This window comes from Chrysemys picta, chromosome 1, assembly GCF_011386835.1.
Source record: "Chrysemys picta bellii isolate R12L10 chromosome 1, ASM1138683v2, whole genome shotgun sequence".
Lineage (NCBI taxonomy): Eukaryota > Metazoa > Chordata > Testudines > Emydidae > Chrysemys > Chrysemys picta.
The window spans coordinates 360,027,480-360,039,282 of record NC_088791.1 but is presented as its reverse complement, the minus strand read 5'-3'; the positions used below and the strand labels follow the sequence as shown (position 1 = coordinate 360,039,282).

Sequence of the window (11,803 nt, the reverse complement as noted above, 5' to 3'; positions counted from 1 at the left end):
TAAGCACCTAGAAGATAGGTGATAAGTAACAGTCAACATGGATTAGTCAAAGAACAAATCATGTTAAACCAACTTAATATCCTCCTTTGACAGGATAACAAGCCTTGTAATATAACTCGACTTTAGCCCAAGGCTTTTGATACCATCTCACATGACCTGCTCACAAACAAACTAGGGAACTATCGCTTAGATGAACCTACGATAAGGTGGGTGCATAACTGGTTGGAAAAGCCTACTCAAAGAGCCATTATCAACGCTTCACAGTCAAGCTGGAAGGGGATATTAAGTGGGGACCCACAGGAATCTGTCCAGGTCTACTCAATATCTTCATAAATGATTTGTATAATGGCATGGAGAATACACTTATAAATCTGCGGATGATACCAAGCTGGGAGGGGTTGCAAGCACTTTAGAAGACAGGATTAGAATTCAAAATGATCTTGACAAACTGGTAAAATGCAATGAAATTCAGTAAGGACAAATGCAAAGTACTACACTTAGGAAGGAATAATCAGTTGCACAAATACATAGTGGGAAATAACCGCCTAGGCAGGAGTACTGCAGAAATGGATCTGGCTGTTAGCATGAATCACAAACTAGACACGAATCACACGGCCCTTCCTGTTTTAATTTCAAACTTACTTCTCCGGGGAAGCTCAGCTCAGACACAGCATCTAGTTTGTCAATGAAATTCCTGGGCTTTATCCCCATTTATGCTATGACCCCTTCACACTGCTCTGGCAGTATATTGGGGACTAAGTGTCAGTAAATTACACCTGCACCCACTTCAAAGCATTGTACCACCACCAAAATGGTGTAAAGGGGGTTTAGTGTAAAGGAAAATTAAACCCCTTTTGGGTTTTTTGCCCTATTTTGTATATCATTTGATCATTAAGACAAAGAGATCAAGGTGGCCAAGATCAGTGTCAGATGCAATGTATACTTAAAGACGCATTTCAGAGTGGTAGCCATGTTAGTCTGTATCAGCAAAAACAACGAGGAGTCCTTGTGGCACCTTAGAGACTAAATTTATTTGGGCATAAGCTTTCGTGGTCTAAAACACACTTCATCAGATGCATGGAGTGGAAAATACATTAGGCAAGTATATATACACAGTACATGAAAAGACGGGAGTTGCCTTACCAAGTGGGGGGTCAGTGCTAACGATACAATTCAATTAAAGTGGTATGCCAACATTTTTATGGCTGACTTAGAACAAAGCTTCCTCAGCTCTCGTCCCCTAACGCCCCTACTCTACTTGCACTACATGGATGACATCTTCATCATCTGGACCCACGGAAAAGAAGCCCTTGAGGAATTCCACCAGGATTTCAACGATTTCCACCACACCATCCTCCTCAGCCTGGACCAGTCCACACAAGAGATCCACTTCCTGGACACTACAGTGCAAATAAGCGATGGTTACATAAACACCACCCAATATCGGAAACCTACTGACCGCTATACTTACCTACGTGCCTCCAGCTTTCATCCAGACCACATCACACGATCTGTTGTCTACAGCCAAGCTCTAAGATACAACCGCATTTGCGCCAATCCCTCAGACAGAGACAAACACCTACAGAAACTCCATCAAGCATCCTTAAAACTACAATACCTACCTGCTGAAGTGAAGAAACAGATTGACAGAGCCAGAAGGGTACCCAGAAGTCACATACTACAGGACAGGCCCAACAAAGAAAGTAACAGAATGCCACTAGCCGTCACCTTCAGTCCCCAACTAAAACCTCTCCAGCGCATCAACAAGGATCTGCAACCTATCCTGATGATCCCTCACTCTCACAGACCTTGGGAGACAGTCCAGTCCTGAAGCAAATACTCACCAGCAACTACACACCACACAACAAAAAACACGAACCCAGGAACCTATCCCTGCAACAAACCCTGTTGCCAACTTTGTCCACATAACTATTCAGGGGACACCATCATAGGACCTAACCACACCAGCCACACCATCAGGGGCTCGTTCACCTGCACATCAACCAAGGTGATATATGCCATCATGTGCCAGCAATGCCCCTCTGCCATGTACATTGGCCAAACCGTACAGTCTCTACACAAAAGAATAAATGGACACAAATCAGATGTCAAGAATTAGAACATTCAAAAACCAGTCTGAGAGCACTTCAATCTCCCTGGACACTCAATAACAGACGTAAAAGTGGCAATTCTTCAACAAAAAAACTTCAAAAACAGACTCCAATGAAAAACTGCAGAACTGGAATTAATTTTCAAACTGGACACCATCAAATTAGGCCTGAATAAAGACTGGGAGTGAATGGGTCACTACAAAAACTAATTTCCCCCTACTGTTACTCACACCTTCTTGTCAACTGTTTGAAAAGGGCCACCCTGATTACCACTACAAAAGTGATTTTTCCTCCCTTGGTATCCTACTGTTCAGAATAGCCCACTTCCACTTTAATTGAATTGTCTTGTTAGAACTGACCCCCCACTTGGTAAGGCAACTCCCATCCTTTCATGTTCTGTGTATATATTCTGCCTACTGTATTTTCCACTCCATGCATCTGATGAAGTGGGTTTTAGCCCATGAAAGCTCATGCCCAAATAAATTTGTTAGTCTCTAAGGTGTCACAAGTACTCCTCGTTGTTTTTTTTAAAGATATACTTAAAGACACAGCAGCTCATTTTTACAAAAGCAAGAAATATGTTTCAAATGCGAGAAGTACAGTTTGTTACACGCATTTAATTGCTGATAGGAAGATGGAACAAGCAAGCTGGATTTCTAGTAACACCATGAAAGCACCAAAGAAATAGTCACATTTCCACAGGTAAGTGAGGCACTCAGAGCCCTTTATCCGATAGATTCCTCATGGGAAGTTAGGGAGCACTGAAACGCTTCTTCAAAAGCGTCCAGAAAAGGCTCAGTGATTTCATCAACTGTGACATGTCTCTGGAGTTCTTCGCTGAGCGAGGTGACACCCGTCCCTTCGAGTCCACAAGGAACAATGTGATCAAACCACGTAAGATCCGTGCAGCAGTTCAGCGCCAGCCCATGAGAGGTTATATGCCTTCCACAATGGACACCTGAAAAGCAAAACATACAGGTCACCTCGTTCAGTGCTATGTACCACACACCACCCCTCCCCCAAAGTCATCTTAAATGTCAGATCCCAAGGCCAGAAGGGACCATCGTGATCATCTAGCCTGATCTGTAGAACACAAGCTACAGAACTTCCCCCAAATAACCCCTAGAGCAGATCTTTCAGAAAAACATCCAATCCTGATTGAAAAATTACCAGTGATGGACAATCCGCTACAGCCCTTGGCAAGTTGTTCCAATGGTTAAATATCCCCGTCACACTAAGACTCCAATCCACCTTACCACATAAGTTGCCCAGCTGATGCGGCACCAATGCTGTAGTGCTTATCAGCAGCGAGGGCACTGAGACCATAGCTTATCACGTTCACCAATACGGTCTCAATGTTTCCTTGTACTCCCCCACCATCTGTTATCTCATCTTACACTTCAACTGTAAGTTCTTTGGGGGCAGAGACCTGCCTGTCTGCACTGTATTTGTGACTGGGGTTCCCAGGCTCTATAACAATACAAATCTAGTTCAGGGCACTGGGTTCATTGTTATTGCAGAGAGATGCAGGAATGGTGTGCAGTCCCTCATGAGGAAGTGAAATTCTTGTAAATATCTGCTTGTTAACCGGGCAAATCCTGCCTATTAGCAGGATTGGCTCTGGTAGCGAATGAGGGCAGAGGACAGCATGATGTGCATGTTGACAGTCAAACATAGTAGATCCCTGATTTTCCTGCTTTGCACTGCACAACAGGAGAGCTGGGATTCTACACTACTGTACTGTGACCATTGTTTTTAGAGAATCATAGAGCTTTTCAGTAGCAGAAAATTTCCAGGAATTATTAAGGCCCACGTCCTGAAAGATTTACACATGTGCACAATTTTAGTCAGAGGAGTAATCCAATGAGATTACACACAAGAGTAATGGTACACACGTGCAAAAATCTTTCCAGGACTGAGGCATAAAATGTAGTTCCTAGTGATTTACCAGTAACCTCTAAGATTATTAGAATTGAGATTAGCGTGCGGGGGGGGATCTCTATTATTTCAGTATGTGGACTGCCTTTAGCCACACTCCATGTATAATCGGGTCACTCTACCTGCTATTTTCCATAGATCTTTCACACAGCAGCACATGAAAGGAGAAGCAGTTTAATAAAGGCTACGCTACGGCCTTGTCTCTGCTAGAAAAGGATCTGCCAGTGTAACTATACCAGCAAACCATCTTAGTGGAGGTGCCGTTTATACCAGGAAGAGTGCATTTGCTGGTATCATTTATATCAGTTCCCTAAATGAAATAAACGATATCAGCAAAAGCATGGTTTTGCTTGTATAACTGCATCTACATTTGTGCTTTTGCCACCACCATCAGGTCATTTATGGAGTGTGATTTTTTCCACGCTTGATAACGTAGCTACACTGGCAAAAATTTTAAGGGTAGATCAGGTCTATACTGTCAAAAACCTCTAGTGTGGACATATTTATATTAGTATAAAAGTGCTTATTGGATTTCCCTGACCAGGATAAACGATACCAGTATAAACACCGTTATAACTGTGTCTACACTACCGCTTTACTGGCATATCTATGTTAGTAAAAATCACACCCCAAACCAACACAGCAATGCCAGTAAGACTCATTAGAGCAGGGGTCTCAAACACGCGGCCCGGGGGCCGCATGCGGCCCATGGGGTTATTTTCTGCGGCCCGCGAGCTCCTCGCGGCCCCCCCCCACACTCTCCCCCAGCATTTACCTAGAGCGGCTCTGGCCCAACGCGCACTGGGGGCAGGGCAGGCTCCCTGCCTGCCCGCCTTGCCCCCGCGCCGCTCCGGGAAGCGGACGGAACCTGGGGAAGGAGGGGCACAGGGGTGTGTGTGGCCTGGAAACCCTTCTGGTCACAATCCTACTCAAGCCCATGGAGCAGAGTTTTGGCTACTCTGTCTAGCAGTTTCTTCAAGCGTCAATTAAGGAATCCCCAACACTAATTTAATTGGCTTGATTTTTAGACTTTTTCCTCAAAGGATTCACATGTCTTAAAAGCATGCTCAATGGGAATGTGGTTATTAATTTTTACCTAATACTTTAGGAGGAGACTGCAGAGTGGTGCCAACTGAACATTACCTCACATTCACTCCCTGATGAATCATTCACTTTAGCCCCGTCATAACTATAAAGGGAAGGGTAACAGCTCTCCTGTGTACAGTATTCTAAAATCCTTCCTGGCCAGAGACTCCAAAATCCTTTTCCCTGTAAAGGGTTAAGAAGCTCAGGTAACCTGGCTGACACCTGACCCAAAGGACCAATAAGGGGACAAGATACTTTCAAATCTTGGGCGGGAGAAGGCTTTTGTTTGTGCTCTTTGTTTGGGAAGTCGTTCGCTCTTGGGACTGAGAGGGACCAGACATCAATCCAGGTTCTCCCCATCTTTCTAAACAAGTCTCTCATATTTCAAACTTGTAAGTAAACAGCCAGGCAAGGCGTGTTAATTTTACTTTGTTTTCTCAACTTGTAAATGTACCTTTTACTAGAGTGTTTATCTCTGTTTGCTGTACTTTGAACCTGAGGCTAGAGGGGAGTCCTCTGAGCTCTAAGTTTGATTACCCTGTAAAGTTATTTTCCATACTGATTTTACAGAGATGATTTTTACCTTAATTCTTTAATTAAAAGCCTTCTTTTTAAGAACCTGATTGATTTTTTCCTTGTTTTTAGATCCAAGGGGGGTGGATCTTGATCCACCAGGAGTGGGTGGGAGGAAGGAAGGGGGATGGTTAATTTCTCCTTGCTTTAAGATCCAAGGAGTTTGGATCTGTATTCACCAGGGAATTGGTGAAGAGTTTCTCAAGGCTTCCCAGGGAAGGGAACTAGCTTTGGGAATGGTGGCAGCGGACCAGATTTAAGCTGGTAGTTAAGCTTAGAAGTTTCCATGCAGGCCCCCACATTTGTACCCTAAAGTTCAGAGTGGGGAAGCAGCCTTGCCAAGCCCCCTGCGTGATGTCTTTCTACAGGGTCAAGATGCCCCGGTCAGCCCGTGCTCCACTCAAGATGTTCTACACGTGTTGTTTGCTTTCAAGTGGACATATTTGCTGATGCAAAGATCAGTATTCATCATACACGCAGCATGGAGCCAGTCGGTTTCACTTCTGGCATCTGCCTGATGCTAAGAAAAGGATTCTTCTCCCAGAATCCTCTTTCACAGTTCAGTCATGTCAAGCCATGTTCTCACCGTTCATTCAGTACGGTCACACCAGTATGGCACCATCCCAACACTCAATACTGTACTGTACACGATATTCAAAAAATATACACACAAGTGTATTTTGTAAGAGCAGAGTCTTGCATTATTAATCCCTCACCACAGCTTGTGTTATTATAGCTTCACTGAGAAGTGGAGTGAGCCCACCAGGTTTTTGGTGTTGTTTTTTTAAAGAAATGTGTATTAAATAAATTCTACTGTGCTCAGTTTTTCAGGTGTGCAGTGGCTCACTTCTAAAGGTTCAGTTCTTAGATCCATAAGACAAACAGGAACCAGCAATCAGCATACTCATTGAAAATTAAGCTTTGTGTGGCATGGATTTAACACCGCAGACCGCGAGTGCATGAAGTAAAGGAAAAAACTGACACACCCTATTTCAAAGACACTGTATTGTGCAGGAAAGCTTCCAGCATCACTGCACCATTACGCTTCCCACTGAGAGTAACTTTAGCACTGGCTGAAAATGAATACAGGGCTCAGGAAAGATGTAGGGGATTAGCAAAACTATGTAGCATTCCATTATATTTCTGGGGTACAAGTAAACCTTAACTCAGACTAGACACACAGCTGAGAGATGCTTGGATGAGAGCCAAACCCTTTGTACAACAGACCTTTTTCTATAACCACCTTTATTAAGTTGATTTATTTTAAGTTAGAGAATAGCTTTTACTGAACTAACCAAAAGCACAGAGGATGTTGCTACTTAGAATCATGCTCTTCAGGCTACAGAAAACAAGCACTGTAGAAACAGACACAGGCATGAATTCAGACCAAATTCAATTAAAATAAAGTAGAAGGGTCAGCAGAGAAGAGTTAAAATAAATCAAATACAGCTGTAGGCTGACATGCCTCCTCTTGACAGCTGCCAGAATTACTATGACAGGAGGCTTTACTGAAACCCTTTAAGGTGAAAAAACCTAGGTTGTTTTGATATAAAATAGCAGTTGCTCCTCAATGATTTTTACATTTTCCTTGTTTTATAAAACAGATGCTCCGGGACGCTCTAGCATCCTTAAAGGCCCCAACAGAGCAACCTTCCTTCTGCTAAGGACTTGGATTCAGCTATTTGAAGAGTTTGTGCTGTTCAGTCGGTTGTCTAAACATTGTTGGGGATAAGGGGTCTTGTTCAAAGGCAGTGCAAATATGACACCCCCCCCAAAGCAAATGAGCATGCTGACCTCAGCACTCCCACACCCTGCCTGGTCAGCAGAGATCAAATCCCTGCACGGGATCAAGTGTTCCCCTCCCAATGGGTTTTGTGCTCCATTCCCTCTGATAAGTAATTCTTTCTGTCCAGGTTTGCAGTTAGACTAAAGGTTTGGATTAATGGAGAAGCCACCTAGCATTCTATTACATAGTTATTTTAACCCTACTGTTAAGATTTGTTTCAAAACCTACTATGAGGTATATAAAACCAACAATATTTATCTATAAAAGCACAAATTAGTAATAAAAATTCCTACCATTTTCACCTTGTAGGTATTCTCAGTAAGCCCTCCAAACAAGATCTCATAAAGCTAAATAAAAAAATATTTTAAGAATATTCTTTGGAAACTGAAGGGAAATCCCATTTGGAAGAGAAGAGGAATAATCTTGTTAGATAGATATAATCAATAGTATCATAAAAGCTACTGGGAACTGATAGTCTTGAACCAACAAAACTACAGCAAAATGTAATACATTTATCTAACACCACACAGCACCACAGGAGCCAACAAAGATGATTTCCTCTCTAAGAAACACCAAGTTTGAATATTGTTCCTGCCAACGTATTTACATAGATTTATATGCCAATGCCTCTGTCCTATAATCATCTGCTTTCACTGCTGCACTGAACTAGATGAATTTTTTTTTTTTTAAAGAAGGTTCTCGACTCAAATTGTTTTCTAAACCAGATTTGAGCGTTTAATTGGACAAAACCAGATAAGGTGTCTTAAACCCATTTTAACTAAACCTAATTTTAATTGAATTTAACATTCAATTCAGTTTGCATGGCACTTTCTAGTTCAAATGACGTTACTGGTCTTATCAGACACTGACAGATTTCATATTAAAGACAAAATAGTCGTTCCAAGAGCAGGGATTCGGAGAGTAAAAGCAAAGACAATAATTCAACCATTGTTAGAATCTACAAAGTTTTACCCCTTCCAAAACAATTTTCAGGTCTACTGACATCAGGATCCTTTGCAAATTTCATCAGATTCTCTCCCGGAGGTTTGCAAATGGATGATTCTGGCCTTTTACTCCACCTCAGTGACTAAGCAATAGTGTTTTTAATAGCTCATTTCACGTGGACTCGGCTAAGGACGCTGAGAAAAACTTCCAACGTCAACTCCGGAAAGAGAAGCATTTTGCATCGTCACCAAGTTTGCTACTTGACAATGCATTTATTGCCAGTCATCAACATTCCCCTTAATATCTTCTTATAGGCTGCATTATGTGCTAAACAGATTACAACAGAACATACTTCATCAACGACTTAGATATTGGCATAGAAAGTACGCTTATTAAGTTTGTGGATGATACCAAACTGGGAGGGATTGCAACTACTTTGGAGGACAGGGTCATAATTCAAAATGATCTGGACAAATTGGAGAAATGGTCTGAGTTAAACAGGATGAAGTTTAACAAAGACAAATGCAAAGTGCTCCACTTAGGAAGGAAAAATCAATTTCACACATACAGAATGGGAAAAGACTGTCTAGGAAGGAGTACGGCAGAAAGGGATCTAGGGGTTATAGTGGACCACAAGCTAAATATGAGTCAACAGTGTGATGCTGTTGCAAAAAAAGCAAACATGATTCTGGGATGCATTAACAGGTGTGTTGTGAGCAAGACACGAGAAGTCATTCTTCCGCTCTACTCTGCTCTGGTTAGGCCTCAGCTGGAGTATTGTGTCCAGTTCTGGGCGCCGCATTTTAAAAAAGATGTGGAGAAATTGGAAAGGGTCCAAAGAAGAGCAACAAGAATGATTAAAGGTCTTGAGAACATGACCTATGAAGGAAGGCTGAAAGAACTGGGTTTGTTTAGTTTGGAGAAGAGAAGACTGAGAGGGGACATGATAGCAGTTTTCAGGTATCTAAAAGGGTGTCATGAGGAGGAGGGAGAGAACTTGTTCACCTTAGCCTCTAAGGATAGAACCAGAAACAATGGGTTTAAACTGCAGCAAGGGAGATCTAGGTTGGACATTAGGAAAAAGTTCCTAACTGTCAGGGTGGTTAAACACTGGAACAAATTGCCTAGGGAGGTTGTGGAATCTCCGTCTCTGGAGATATTTAAGAGTAGGTTAGATAAATGTCTATCAGGGATGGTCTAGACAGTATTTGGTCCTGCCATGCGGGCAGAGGACTGGACTCGAAGACCTCTCGAGGTCTCTTCCAGTCCTATAATCTATGATTCTATGATAGTGTTTACTCCCATCTGTGATTCCAGGATCTTCATATGCCACATTCCTGCCCCCATATATTTTTCAAATGACTGCTCTCACCCTTCTCCCTTGTTGCATGAGAGCTCAGCTCATCACCACCTGAGCAGTCGGACAACCTCATAAAAGGAGCATCAGTTACTGGGCAAGGGAGAAGGAGAACTGGAATGAGATGTCAGGAGACCAGATCTGACACTTATTGGCAAAAAACAAGAGAGATGAGGAGGATAAACACATTACCAAGGGCAAAGCCAACTAATGCCAAATTAATGTGTCCGCAGAGGGAACAAAGACACCCACACCGAGTGGTCATGTTTGTTTTTTAAATGTCTCAAGACAGCAGTATCCAGTGGTGACTAAAATACACTTTGTTAAGGAACAGCAAAGTGCACCTTAGTGGGATACAATCTGCAAAGGGTGGGGGAATGTAACTCCCATCGGAGAGCTATCGGCCAGTGATGTGATAACCAGTGATCTGAGAACACGGCATGATGCCCTTCGGCGTAATCCAGTCACTCCAAAAGGCAGACATGCTACCTCTAGCGCATCATAAGTCTCCCCCCTGCGGGCGGGTCACACTCGGGTCTAAGTCCGGGGGGCTGGGTTTAGTGCAGGGCTAACGGGGGGGGGCGGGGGAATCTGCGGCTTTTGATTTACAGAGGGTCAGAAAAGAGGATCTGGTGCTGCCTTCTGGCATGAAGCCCCCTCCCCCCTCCAGCCACGCGCGCAAGCCCCGGCAGCCCCCCCCAGCCACGCGCGCACCCCCGGCAGCCCCCCCCACCAGCAGCCCCCCCCCGCCACGCGCGCAACCCCCGGCAGCCCCCCCCCCCGCCACGCGCGCAACCCCCGGCAGCCCCCCCCGCCACGCGCGCAACCCCCGGCAGCCCCCCCCCGCCACGCGCGCAACCCCCGGCAGCCCCCCCCCGCCACGCGCGCAACCCCCGGCAGCCCCCCCCCCGCCACGCGCGCAACCCCCGGGAGCCCCCCCCCCGCCACGCGCGCAACCCCCGGCAGCCCCCCCGCCACGCGCGCAACCCCCGGCAGCCCGCCCCCAGCAGCCCCCCAGCCACGCGCGCCCCCCCAGCAGCCCCGCCAGCCACGCGCGCACCCCCGGCAGCCCCCCCGGCAGCCACGCGCGTCCCCCGGCTCAGCCCCGGCCGTTCCCAGGCAGGGCACACCGCCGCAGACCCCCCGCCAATCGGGTCCCCACCTTGTCCCAGCTGAGCCATTGCCCCACCGCCCTGTCGCCTCAGAGTAACGGTCCCTCCGCGGCGCACCCCGCGAGCCGAGCACCAGCAACACCACCAGCCGCAGCCCCGCCCCTTCGCGGCCCTGCCCCCAACAGTCGCCGCAGCCGCAGCCGCGTTCCAGGCCACGCCCACCCAGAGCCAGCGGCACCATCCCGGCACGCGCGCTCCTGGCCCCGCGCCCCGCCCGCCTCCGACTCCGGCCGGCGCTGCTGCGTGCCCGTCCCTGTACGGCCCCTCTCGCGGTGCCCGACGGGACATGTAGTTCTCCCTCCCCCCGCGGGTCGAGCTGTGGGAGGAGACTCGGGAGAGTGAGGGACTCCAGTTCCCGGCAGTCCCTGCTCTCTCTCGGAGTTGGACGCCGCCAGTGTTTAGGCGGCTCGGGCTGACCCACTGTGGGTGCCCACCAAGTGTTCCCCTCCTGGTCAGAGACCATCTCACGCAGCCATGGCCCACTCCGGCTCCCAGTGACGCCAATGGCAAACCCCACCTTGATGGCAGCAGGATGGGGACTAGTGAATCATGGAATCTCAGGGGTGGAAGGGACCTCAGGAGCCAGCTAGTCCAACCCCTGCTCAGAGCAGGACCAATCCCAACTAAATCAAGTGCACACACCAGCAATGATGTGCAGCCACCTCTGGGGCAGGGAGCAGCTGCTGAGCACTAGCCAAGAGTTTAGGACAGGAAGTGCAGGTCACAGAGCAGCTGAGTGGGCTCAGCGCTTGGCAGGCAGGATTCCAAGAGCCCATCCCACTTAAGAAGGAAAGCAGAAGGGTTTGCCATAAGTAAAGCATAGCTGTTCTTCTCA

General features: G+C 46.4%; 1 long non-coding RNA gene across 1 annotated transcript; it reads right to left on the bottom strand.

The window, feature by feature from the left end:
* Nucleotides 1–607: 607 nt before the first annotated feature.
* Nucleotides 608–11,092, bottom strand: LOC135980998 (uncharacterized). Its single transcript, XR_010597958.1, has 2 exons — nucleotides 10,959–11,092; nucleotides 608–3,069 (listed from the first exon to the last, which is right to left on the bottom strand). It is a non-coding gene; the product is annotated as an uncharacterized LOC135980998 (long non-coding RNA).
* Between the last annotated feature and the right edge of the window lie 711 nt (nucleotides 11,093–11,803).